Source organism: Oncorhynchus clarkii, chromosome 20 (assembly GCF_045791955.1).
Source record: "Oncorhynchus clarkii lewisi isolate Uvic-CL-2024 chromosome 20, UVic_Ocla_1.0, whole genome shotgun sequence".
NCBI lineage: Eukaryota > Metazoa > Chordata > Actinopteri > Salmoniformes > Salmonidae > Oncorhynchus > Oncorhynchus clarkii.
Genome location: NC_092166.1, coordinates 12,084,532 through 12,097,094, shown reverse-complemented (window position 1 = coordinate 12,097,094; position 12,563 = coordinate 12,084,532). Strand labels below are relative to the sequence as shown.

The 12,563-nt window shown below is 41.6% G+C and overlaps 1 non-coding gene and 1 pseudogene across 1 annotated transcript; both read right to left on the bottom strand.

The window, feature by feature from the left end:
- Positions 1-184: 184 nt before the first annotated feature.
- LOC139375913 (large ribosomal subunit protein uL18-like) lies at positions 185-4,365 on the bottom strand (annotated as a pseudogene).
- On the bottom strand, positions 1,408-1,531 carry LOC139377772 (small nucleolar RNA SNORA26). The gene has a single exon (XR_011628243.1). It is a non-coding gene; the product is annotated as a small nucleolar RNA SNORA26 (small nucleolar RNA).
- Positions 4,366-12,563: the final 8,198 nt, after the last annotated feature.

Below are 12,563 nucleotides of genomic sequence, written 5' to 3'. Positions count from 1 at the left end.
AGTTGTGGATTACCCTGACTGTAGTATGCAGTGACAGTCTGAGGAAATGTAATAACCAATACGTTTCGTCATACCCAATTACTTGTCAAAAAATAAAGTTTTCCATCAGGTCTATCATTCATTTCCCCAAAATGTCTAACACACACACCACACTGGCAGTATTTCCATAGAGAGCAAAGTGAAGTCATTTGTAATAAATGTATTAAGCCAATGTGCAGTGGTTGTCTTTGGAACGGGCAGTGGTCCCCGTCCCTCTAACCGTCCGCTGCCTCTGCTTCCTGTGCTCGTAGAAAGCTGGCCTTTTTCTGGGCGACGCGGTCCTTTCTCTGTGCCAGCGAAAGTTTGGCGCGGTTCCACCTGCGACAGAAAACAATGCCCCCATTAACCATCAGCACAGTAAACAACAAATGGCAGACCGCTCAAATGTTTTTAATACTACAAGTGGATATACAGTATACAGGTTGCTTCTCTCAGCCCCGTCTTGAAAGGACAATGGACATCAGCCGTTGCAAATGAAGGACCAACTACATTTTGCTCAGCGTACTTTGTATCATCATAAAGAAGCACTACTCCAAAGTGTTCCCAAGCAGAAATCCAGCAACAGTGACAAACCCACCTCTTCTTTTTGGGTTTATTTTCATGGACTGGGTTCTCTCTGATGGCGGTGTGTGCTTTCTTGTACATCTCCTCTACCTGAAAGAATGACACATTGTTTAGACAGAGTTAGAGTAGCGGTTTCGGAACGAGAGTCACAACACAGACAAATAACCTTTCAGCGCACTGGTAATTAATCTCGCTTCTCTCAGCCCCGTCTTGAAAGAACAAAAAAACATCAGCTGTCGCAATTGAAGGACCAACTACATATTGCTCAGAGATCTTGGAATCATCCTCAAGAAGCAGCAAATTTACACAGCAAACTGTGTGAGAAAGGAGTTGCCAAACCAACTGATATCCTCACACACCAGGAGTAACTACCATCAGTCTGGCAGCATTACACTTCTAATATCTAATTCAGTGGGATGTGCAAACGGACTTACTGTGTCTGGCGTGACTCCGTTCTTTATGAAGCGCGAGAACTGTTTCTTGTAGGCGTCTTCGTCCTCCTCCATCAGGTAGCTCATGTAGTCCGACACGTTCATGCCCATGATGTGTTTGCGATGCATCTCTGTGTTGAACTCTTTGCTCTCCACATCGTAGCCAGGGAATCGTTTTGTGCTGAGGAGAAGAGGATGGTGATGTGGTACAACACTGGATTACTTGGGTTGATTTAATGACTTTGAATAGTCAAATAAAACAAGTTTTTCCAGAATCACATTGTATAATGACAAAGGCCATGTCTTACAGGGCCGATGGTCTGGTCTTGATCATTCATCACACAAACAGATCCACGGCGAAGAGACATGGACACATTGTATCTCCCGACAGGATCCGCAGTGAGGTGTTCAGCCTTCACCACAGGTTTATGAGAGAACTATCATCCTCTACCCCTCTGTGTTGATCATATAGGACACTTCAAGTCTTAGATGGGCAAAAAAGGGGATACATATTCAGCTTTATGCTGCACTTAAAGGGATAGTTAGTGATTTTGATCATGAAGTCATTAATCTACTCCCCCCAGAGTCCAATGAACTCATGATACCATTTTGACATCTCTGCATCCAGTATCAAGGAAGTTAAGAGTTAGTTTTGCAGACTAACGCTAACCAGTGTTAGTTAGCGCAATGACTGGTGGTCTCAGGAACAGCTGTTCCCATAGACTTCGTCATTGCGCTAACGCTAGTTAAAAACTTCCTCCATGCATACATCGATCCAACTGGCCCAATGCTCTAACCACTAGGCTACCTGCCGCCTCTAAAGTGCATATCCACCTAAATATTTTGCTTTGTGACTTGGAATTTTAATTTAGGAGCACCAGTGCGCCTATAAAATTAAAGATTCTAGTTTTAATATCTCAGACGAAAAGACAAATGATATCCACGAGTTCATCTGATGGGGGAATGGCGGGGTAGATAAATAACTTAATTGCCAAAATGTCAAACTAACCTGTGAGGTATTGAGAGGCCACCGTCGACAGCACCCTTAGTGCTCCGAACACCTTGTTTCCTGTGGACGTCCTGGCGAGCCCGGCGTCTAGGAAACACGTGAAGGCCCCCGGCTGGCCGTCTATACTCTCCACGTTGAACTCGTCTCCAGTCACCTCCACCTGGCCCTCGTACACCTGATCCAGGCCGAACTTGTTCAGCAGCTGAGGAGACAAAGATGTTTCATTAGAGAAATATAGTCTAAAATTTAGCAGCAACCCCTGTTGACAATTCATATGGTCTAATCAATAGAATCTTGACAAACTGAAAATTCATTGCATTAACTGTGCTGCTGGATCAGACTCAGTTAAGGAATATCCCCACACCAGCTTACACACCCCCACAAAATCAAAGAGTTCAGTGTATTAGAAAAAAATAAGCATTTGCTAGCATCAAATCTATACACAAAGTCCACAAAGCCCAGGTCTGTCTTGCTTTGTCAGCACAATGATACTGGTTCTGGCTCTGGTGGAAGGGTTTAGTCAAAAGCCCCCAAACCCAACATCAGCAAAATTTCCTCTCCCTACATTTAAAATAAGTATCCTTTGCCAGTGCAGAGCTGCAGATGACTGGCTACACAGCTGCCATCAACACCCTGACATACAACTTCACTCAAGGAGAAGTCATGCCTGTTGAATCACAGTGATGTCAACAATCTACCTCATGAAAACAGAAAAATGAACCGAGAAAAAGCAGAAAATCTTAGCACGAGTGTGCACGCTTGCGCATATGTGGCCATCTCTATGGGATTGTACAAGGACATGCATGCTTCTCTGTTTGAGACTTCAGTATGTGTAAGCATGTCATAGGGTGTGTGTGTGTGCTACCCTTACCCTGCGGGCCAGCAGAAGGCCCGTGCAGTAGGCTGCAGCGTAATTCGTCAGTCCCACGGTGATACCATATTTGAGCAGCTCATGGGAATAGGCAGCAGCGACAATCTGGTCTCCCTCGATCTTGGCGTAGGCAATCTGAAGCAATGGACGAAAGCGGTGAGGGCCAGGATGTTTTTTTTTTTTTTTTTACAAATCTAAATAGTTGTTGAAATCACACCAAGTCTGCACGCAACAGCCCACCAGCAATCACCTGGCAACAGATATCTCTGTTGGAGAACCTCACAATCATCCTGTATTTGGGTGTGTTGTACTTGTTCTTGTCTTGTATGACCAGGCGCTTACGGGCGAAGTAGTCAGTCTTACCCTCTGTCAAAGACAAATCACACCAAACACACAACTGGTTAGTATGCCAGCATAATTTTTTTATTTATTTTACCTTTATTTAACTAGGCAAGTCAGTTAAGAACAAATTCTTATTTTCAATGACGGCCTAGGAACAGTGGGTTAACTTAGCCAAGAGGACATTGACAATTACAAGACTAACTTGCTTCTCTCAGCCCCGTCTTGAAAGAACAAAAAAACATCAGCCGTCGCAAATGAAGGACCAACTACATATTGCTCAGAGATCTTGGAATCATCATTAAGAAGCAGCGAATTTAACGCACAAGTTGACTGGCTAGTATTCACCATTAAAATATGCCAATTAAACACTGCTTTAAAGTCTATTGAGTCCGTGGTTCGTAAATGTGCATTACATAAACAAAATGGTATGATTATTCACCTCGCCTTCTCCTGAATTTCACCTGGTATCTCTTGAAGTACGCCTTACTTTTCAATACTTTCACGAAGCCCTGTGGAGAGGAGAGGTGAGACAGCTGCCATTGCATATTTCTGGTGACATGGGTGTCACTCACCTAACGTGCAATACATATTACTGCAGTGTACGATCTCCATGGAACAGCTAGCTAGCTGTTGAAACACTTTTCTTCAGACTGGTCGCCAATTTGAAAACTTAACTTGCTAGGTAACGTTAGGACTTCCAAGCAAGAGTATCGACTGACGACTTCTTTACACAAACAAAGTTTCATTCGCATGGAAGATAAGCAGGCCGATATATTAACAACAAACACGTTATGCAATTGGCATGACATTATTTATTACTAGGAAATGTCAAAGTAAGGCCTTTGAGCGCCATATCACCACGCTGGAACCTAGCATTCAGCTGACCGGTGAAAGTTCATATCACAAATCCAACGTCATCCATTTCAAAAGAAACAAACACCAGACATAGAAATGCACAAGACAAGTAATAGCATAACATGTTTAATGTTGACAGTATATGACGACAATATATTTACCATTTTTGCAGTTTTTCCAACTTCTCAGTTGACAGCCTTTTCCAGAGAGCTGGTAAAATAAGCTGACGTTGCAGACAGGATATGTGTTCTTGTGAATAGAAACTGTAATGCACGCCACCTAGTGGATTGGAGGAGAAATTGTATGAATATTAACAAAAAATATAAAATAAAATCGGCTTCAGGTGAATGACTGGGCAGAGGCTACAATATTAGTCATCACCCATGGATGTTCTTACCATGGGTGATGATAATAAACCATCACAGAGTTTCAAGTTTTTATGTCAAATGTAACCTTTATTTAACTAGGCAAGTCAGTTAAGAACACATTCTTATTTACAATGACGGCCTACACCGGCCAAAACAAGTGCACAGGTACAGTGAAATGCCTTTCTTGCGAGCTACAAACCCAACAATGCAGTAATCAATATCAATGTAGCACTAAAAATAAAAAGGTAGAATAACAGGCAGTATAAAAACACACCAGAAATAGAAATAAGAAACAAAGGGTCATTGTCCTGGCTGACATTTACCAAAACACCAGCAGAGGGCAGCAGCAACCCATTCCAGTGGACAGTAGCCCAGCCCTGCAGTATGTGATCTGGGAATGAGGCATTTGGGTTCGTGGCGCCTTAATTGGGGAGGACAGGCTAGTGGTAATGACTGGAGCGGAGTAGGTGGAATGGTATCAAATACATCAAACATGCAGAGGGCATTCGCTAATTTCCAGCCATTATTATGAGCCGTCCTCCCCTCAGCAGCCTCCACTGCTCACTACTTATGCTAGGCATGGCATTCCTGAAAGTCCAATAACAGTGTTTAAAAAGGATGTAGCTGTGCATCAGAGAGGACTGGTGAGAGGAGCAATAGGTGGATGGTCTCATTGTAATGACTGGAATGGAATCCATAAAACGGTATCAAACACATTGAACATATGGAAACCACATGTTTGACTCCATTCCATTTATTCCACTCCAGCCATTACAATGAGCCTGTCCTCCTCTTCCCACCATCCTCCTCTACTACACAGTGGTATTCAACTCTTACCCTACGAGGTCCGAAGCCTGCTGGTTTTCTAATGTACCTGACAAGTAATTGCACCCACTGGTGAACCAGGTTACCCCCTTATTAGAGGGGAACAATGAAAAAAAGCAGTGGAAGTGCTTCAAGGTCATGAGTTGAATTTGAGAGGCCAATAGCCTATATACTTTGTACTGTTTCAAAGGAGAGTACTTCTTCCTTTTTGGATAGGTATAGATTAGATCAAGATGGGGAGACAGAGTTACTGGTCATAGAGCAGGTTTTAAACCCATGCCCAAAGGGGCTATGTGTAGACCCAACTTGGCAGCACTACCACCAGACCAGACTGCCACTGCTTTATTTTAATTGTTTTTATGCTGCCTTCTGAAATGAATTAATTCATATTTAAAAAATAAAAAAAAGTAATCTGTTGTTAATGACATTTTTAAATAGACTGAGTATAAGCCATCTGAATTGAATAGGATGTTGTGATATTAATCACAACCTCATGCTCCTTTGTAAACTGCATTGTGAAACATCATGACTCATGAAAAGTGGGATTTTTTAGATCTAACCCAAGATAGACCACAACCTGTAGTTTCCAATGGGAGCAAATTAATCCTAGTGGGCAGAACAACCAAGGAGGTGGGCAAAGCCAAGCATGAGTTAGCGAGAGCCTATTGGCACATTCTAGCGTGTACAGTATTAGCATATTTCCATATTTGCATATTGGTCACAAGCATTTCGCTACACTTCGCAATAACATCTGCTAACCATGTGTATGTGACCAATAACATTTGATTTAATTGTATTTCATTAGGGAACGCCAACTCTGTGAAGTGTGAGTGTGCAATAACTCAATTCACCCTTGCACTCCTTCTAAAAAACACAATTTTTTAGAAACTTTGGCAAAGGGTAAAGTCTACAAACTTAGTCCACTCTGTTTGCAACATATTCTAGTTTTGGAAACAGAAAACTGTACTGAGATCAAATGTTTCATCAATGAGAAAATTAGCAGAATGTCGTACAAAATAAATCTCGCCCCATCTTCTCCCACTGCCGGCCACTGGGCTTCCTCTCATCGCCATATTTGGTGGTGAGTGAAAACTCCAACCGGATCCTTCACATTTAATCATTCAGTGAAAAATCTGCTTCATTGTTCTATCTGTGACTGAACTAGCTGGCTAGCTGAATTATGTTAGATTTCATCCTCATAGAGCCCGCCAGTTTGTAGTCTGGCAACTGAACACTGAACCACTGCTCCATTTGGTTGCCCATCGGTATCTGCTCTGCTGTCCTAGAGAGCGATGGCAGGGACAGCCACGGTATCTGCTCTGCTGCCCTGGAGATCGATGGCAGGGACAGAAAGAAAGAAAGATAAATAAGATAAAATATAAAACATTTAGATTTCTTCATCGCACTATGAGTTTGTTCAAATGTAGCCCTATCTGTAGATCACTCAACCCTTAAAAAGGAACCAATGTCTTCTCCTTTTCTGGATAAAATGACTGATAAGATCTTTCTCTCTCACTCTCAGTGAGAACATCACTGCTGTCATTCAGTCACATTGGGTCCTAGTGAACAGGTCACTGCCATTCTCAAGCTCTGTTCTGCAGAATTGGTTTCGCAAGAGAGAGCAACTGTGAAAGGAGAGCCGGACTACCCCATTTGGGGCCCCAGGGGACCAACCTTTTTTGGGGGGTGAAAACAGATAACTTCATGCATTTCAACAAATTGTGTGTTGAAAAAATGTTTTAGAATGCTATTCTACACATTTTGTCATGAGGCTATGAGGAAATGTACAGTTTTAAAGCTAATTTCCTGCAATTCTATACTTTTTGCAATGGGTCAGAGAGAAAGAATGTGCTGTTTTATAGCTTATCTCATGATATTGTTCACATTTCCTGCTATTCTACACATTTTTCCATGAGACTGAGTGATAATTTAGTAGTTTTAAAGCAAATTTTCTTGTAATTCTAAAGATTTTGCTATCCTATGGTATCTGGGGGTCCCCAACCTCAAAAATATTTTGGTTGGTAGCCCCCTTGAAGGTCGGGGGCCCTGGGGCACGTGCCCTGAGTTCCCATCCAGTACAGTCCAGTCATCTTGTAGTGCCTGTAATAGGCCTAGGTGGTTGAGTGAGAAGCCGCCCATGGTTGACTGGTGCTGCAGCAGAACAGACATATCTTGCATAGTATGACTGGGGATGCAGAACGTCAATTCAATGGAGTCATGGTATCTGCTCTGCTGTCCTGGAGAGCGATGGCAGGGACAGCCACGGTATCTGCTCTGCTGTCCTGGAGAGCGATGGCAGGGACAGCCACGGTATCTGCTCTGCTGTCCTGGAGAGCGATGGCAGGAACAGCCACGGTATCTGCTCTGCTGTCCTGGAGAGCGATGGCAGGGACAACCACGGTGTCTGCTCTGCTGTCCTGGAGAGCGATGGTAGGGACAGCCACGGTATCTGCTCTGCTGTCCTGGAGAGCGATGGCAGGGACAGCCACGGTATCTGTTCTGCTGTCCTGGAGAGCGATGGCAGGGTCAGCCACGGTATCTGCTCTGCTGTCCTGGAGAGCGATGGCAGGGACAGCCACGGTATCTGCTCTGCTGTCCTGGAGAGCGATGGCAGGGACAGCCACGGTGTCTGCTCTGCTGTCCTAGAGAGCAGTGGCAGGGACAGCCACGGTATCTGCTCTGCTGTCCTGGAGAGCGATGGCAGGGACAGCCACGGTGTCTGCTCTGCTGTCCTGGAGAGCGATGGCAGGGACAGCCACGGTATCTTCTCTGCTGTCCTAGAGACCGATGGCAGGGACAACCACGGTATCTGCTCTGCTGTCCTAGAGACCGATGGCAGGGACAACCACGGTATCTGCTCTGCTGTCCTAGAGACCGATGGCAGGGACAGCCACACCCAGTTAAGTAAGCAAGGGTAAATTCTAACTCTATAAGAAATTAGTTAAGATTTGCCAAAATTGGTTACCTATTGGAATGCAGTTTTAAAAATGGCCACATTGCAATACCCATACTAAGTATACCACTTAGAATGCATGTTCAATACATTGCTTCATACTAAATGGTATGCTAGTGTGAATATATTGGGACAGAGTCTCCCTTGACATTGAAGCAGCCATGCCCAGTCTGCTGATCCAGCTCTTCCCTGGTAGGGCCGGTGGTGATGAGTAGAGACCATTGACCTATATGTGGTAACCTCACCCAATGAGCACTCTGCTTTGATTAATCAACCTAGTTCATGCAGCAGTCAAGCCTTGGGAAGGTCCTGACTCACAGGGGTCAACTATAGGACAGGGTGCTTGAAATGTTTATGTTAAACATCACTATTGTGTGTGTACCTCACTCACAAGGTGAAATATTGATGACTCTTTGAAAATTCCAAACAAATGTTATTACCATACATATTGAAGTTGTCTATCATTCATTGTTTATTAAATTATGTTAAAATCACATTACCCATCCTCCTAAAAATGAAACTTTTCCCACCTCCTTGTCATGTTTGTGAAACGGACTTTGAGATAAGATCCAAAAGGTCGACAGTTCATTTGAAGAACATTCAAAAGGTTTTAGAACATTACGGCATTCTGATTAGCCAAATGATGTTCTCTTCGCACTCTATTGCAAACTTTTCAGTGTTTCTCATTTATAATTATATACATATAGAGAGATAACAGTACAGTAGCACATCAATGACGGATAAACTATTAAATAACGTTTCCCAGAGTTTGATATGTCCGTTCAAGTACATAACAAACAACTGCCTAGCCGGTCGACTCAAACCCCGGTCTCAGGATATAGAAAGATAAAACATTTAGATTTCTTCATCGCACTATGAGTTTGTTCAAATGTAGCCCTATCTGTTGATCACTCAACCCTTAAAAAGGAACCAATGTCTTCTCCTTTTCTGGATAAAATGACTGATAAGATCTTTCTCTCTCACTCTCAGTGAGAACATCACTGCTGTCATTCAGTCACATTGGGTCCTAGTGAACAGGTCACTGCCATTCTCAAGCTCTGTTCTGCAGAACTGGTTTCGCAAGAGATAGCAACTGTGAAAGGAGAGCCGGACTACCCCATTTGGGGCCCCAGGGGACCAACTTTTTTTGGGGGGTGAAAACAGATAACTTCATGCATTTCAACAAATTGTGTGTTGAAAAAATGTTTTAGAATGCTATTCTACACATTTTGTCATGAGGCTATGAGGAAATGTACAGTTTTAAAGCTAATTTCCTGCAATTGGTTAGAGAGAAAGAATGTGCTGTTTTATAGCTTATCTCATGATATTGTTCACATTTCCTGCTATTCTACACATTTTTCCATGAGACTGAGTGATAATTTAATAGTTTTAAAGTTAATTTTATTGTAATTCTAAAGATTTTGCTATCCTATGGTATCTGGGGGTCCCCAACCTCAAAAATATTTTGTTTGGTAGCCCCCTTGAAGGTCGGGGGCCCTGGGGCACGTGCCCTGAGTGCCCATCCAGTACAGTCCAGTCATCTTGTAGTGCCTGTAATAGGCCTAGGTGGTTGAGTGAGAAGCCGCCCATGGTTGACTGGTGCTGCAGCAGAACAGACATATCTTGCATAGGATGACTGTGGATGCAGAACGTCAATTCAGTGAAGTCCTAGTTTTTTCCATTCAACACAAAAGTGGTTTTAAGCCCTAATTACAATAAAGGCCTACATAAAACCACATTTGTGTCAGTACCTACTATGGGCTGTCTGGCTCGGAAAAGGCAAATTTGTCCAAAGCTTACTCATTACGATAGATTACCCTACAAGGAATAAGTAAATTACATGCCAAATATATAGCGGAAGTAGTGGAGATGGCGCTGAGATCTAGCAACTCCTGTTTGAAAAAGTGTTTTGTGCTCAGTCAGCTATGTGACACTTTGACCAGACTTCTCACACCTTATTCAGAGAAGCAGACAGAGTTTATTTTCAGAAGAAAATTTCTCTGCCAAAACTAGGTCTGCAAAGCTACTGGTAATTTATCAAAGATAACTGATCTACCAAAGATAATATTCTGTAATTTTGGTAATTAGCAGGTAATCTATAGCAATATATGGTAACTTTGGTAATTTATACTTGAATAACCTTTAAATATATTAATGTAGAGTATTATCTTTTTAAATATCTGTGTCTACTTTCTAGTGGATAGGGAAAGGGAAAGTGGGATACCTAGTCAGTTGTCTAACTGAATGTATTCAACTGAAATGTGTCTTCTGCATTTAACCCAACCCCTCTGAATCAGGGAGGTGCGGGGGGCTGCCTTAATCGACATCCACGTCTTCGGCGCCTGGTGAACAGTCTAACAGGTTAGACTATTTGGCCTAATCAATTAAAAAAATATCTAATCAACAATGGCATTATTTTCCATTAACTCTGAAACTCTTCCAACTATTAACTTTTTTTCACAGCTGCCACCAGTTTGATACCAAAACATTTACATTAAAGACATTTTAACAAAGTAAAATAAATACAAGTGTGTAAAACATATTTTAAGGATATTTCATGCTGAAACACTTCTATTAAACCTTGATGGTTTATGCAGGGCCTTAAGAAAGTATTCACACCCCTTGACTTTTTCCACATTTTGTTGTCTTACAGCCTGAATTTAAATTGAGATTTTGTGTCACTGGCCTACAAACAATACCCCATAATGTCAAAGTAGAATTATGTTTGTAGAAATTTTTACAAATTCATTAAAAATGAAAAGCTGAAATGACTTGAGTCAATAAGTATTCAACCTTTTCGTTATGGCAAGACTAAATAAGTCATTGTAAATAAGAATTTGTTCTTAACTGTCTTGCCTAGTTAAATAAAGGTTACATTTAAAAAATGTAAAAGTTCAGAAGTCAATATTATTTTATTATTATAATATTATTTTCAATGACTACCTCATCTCTGTACCCCACACATAAGGTCCCTCAGTCGAGCAGTGAATTCCAAACACAGATTCAACCACAAAGACCAGGGAGGTTTTCCAATGCCTCACAAAGAAGGGCACCTATTGGTAGATGGGTAAAAAAAACAGACATTGAATACCCCTTTGAGCGTGGTGAAGTTATTAATTACACTTTGGATGGTGTATCAATACACCCAGTCACTACAAAGATACAGGCGTCCTTCCTAACTCAGGAAGGAAAGCGCTCAGGGGTTTCACAATGAAGCCAATGGTGACTAAAACAGATAAAGACCTTAATGGCTTTGAGGATGGATCAACAACATTGGAGTTACTCCACAATACTAACTTAAATGACAGTGAAAAAGGTGAAAATAAGGAAGCCTGTACACAATACAAATATTCCAAAACATGCATCCTGTTTGCAATAAGGCACTAAAGTAAAACTACAAAACATGTGGCAAATAAATCAACTTAATATCCTGAATACAAAGCGTTATGTTGGGGCAAATCCAACACAACACATCAGTGAGTACCGCTCTTCATATTTTCTGCATCATGTTATGGGTATGCTTGTCATTGGCAAGGACTAGGGAGTTTTTTAGGATAAAATAAACAGAATAGAGCTAAGCACAGGCAAAATCCAAGAGGAAAACCTGGTTCAGTCTGCTTTCCAACAGACACTGGGAAACAAATTCACCTTTCAGAAGGACAATAAGCTAAAACACAAGGCCAAATATATACTTGAGTTACTTTCCAAGACTACATTGAATGTTCCATAGTGGCCTAGTTACAGTTTTGTCTTAAATCGGCGTGAAAATCTATGAAAAGACTTAAAGATCGCTGTCTAGCAATTATCAACAACCAACTTAACAGATCTTGAAGAATTTTTAAAAGAATAATGTACAAATATTGTACAATTCAGGTGTGCAAAACCCTTAGAGACTTACCCAGAAATACTCACAGCAGTAATCGCTGCCAAAGGTGATTCTACAAAGTATTGACTCAGGGGTGTGAATACTTATGTAAATGACATATATAAATTTGCAAACATTTCTAAAAAACTTTGTCATTATGGGGTCTGTGTGTATTAAATACAATCCCTGTTTAATTCAGGTTGTAACAAAACCAAATGTGGAATAAGTCAAGGGATATGAATACTTTCTGAAGGCACTGTATTTAGGAGAACGTTTTCCAGCTTTGTCATTTTCTTTAGATAGTTACAGATGTGATAATCCAAAGTAGCCAAAAAGGCCACTAGATGTTATTTCATAAAATTCCAAAACAACTTTGAAAGATACCAAAATCTGGTGGTTTACTGGTAAACTGAGACATTTTCCAATATTATACCCTCCTTT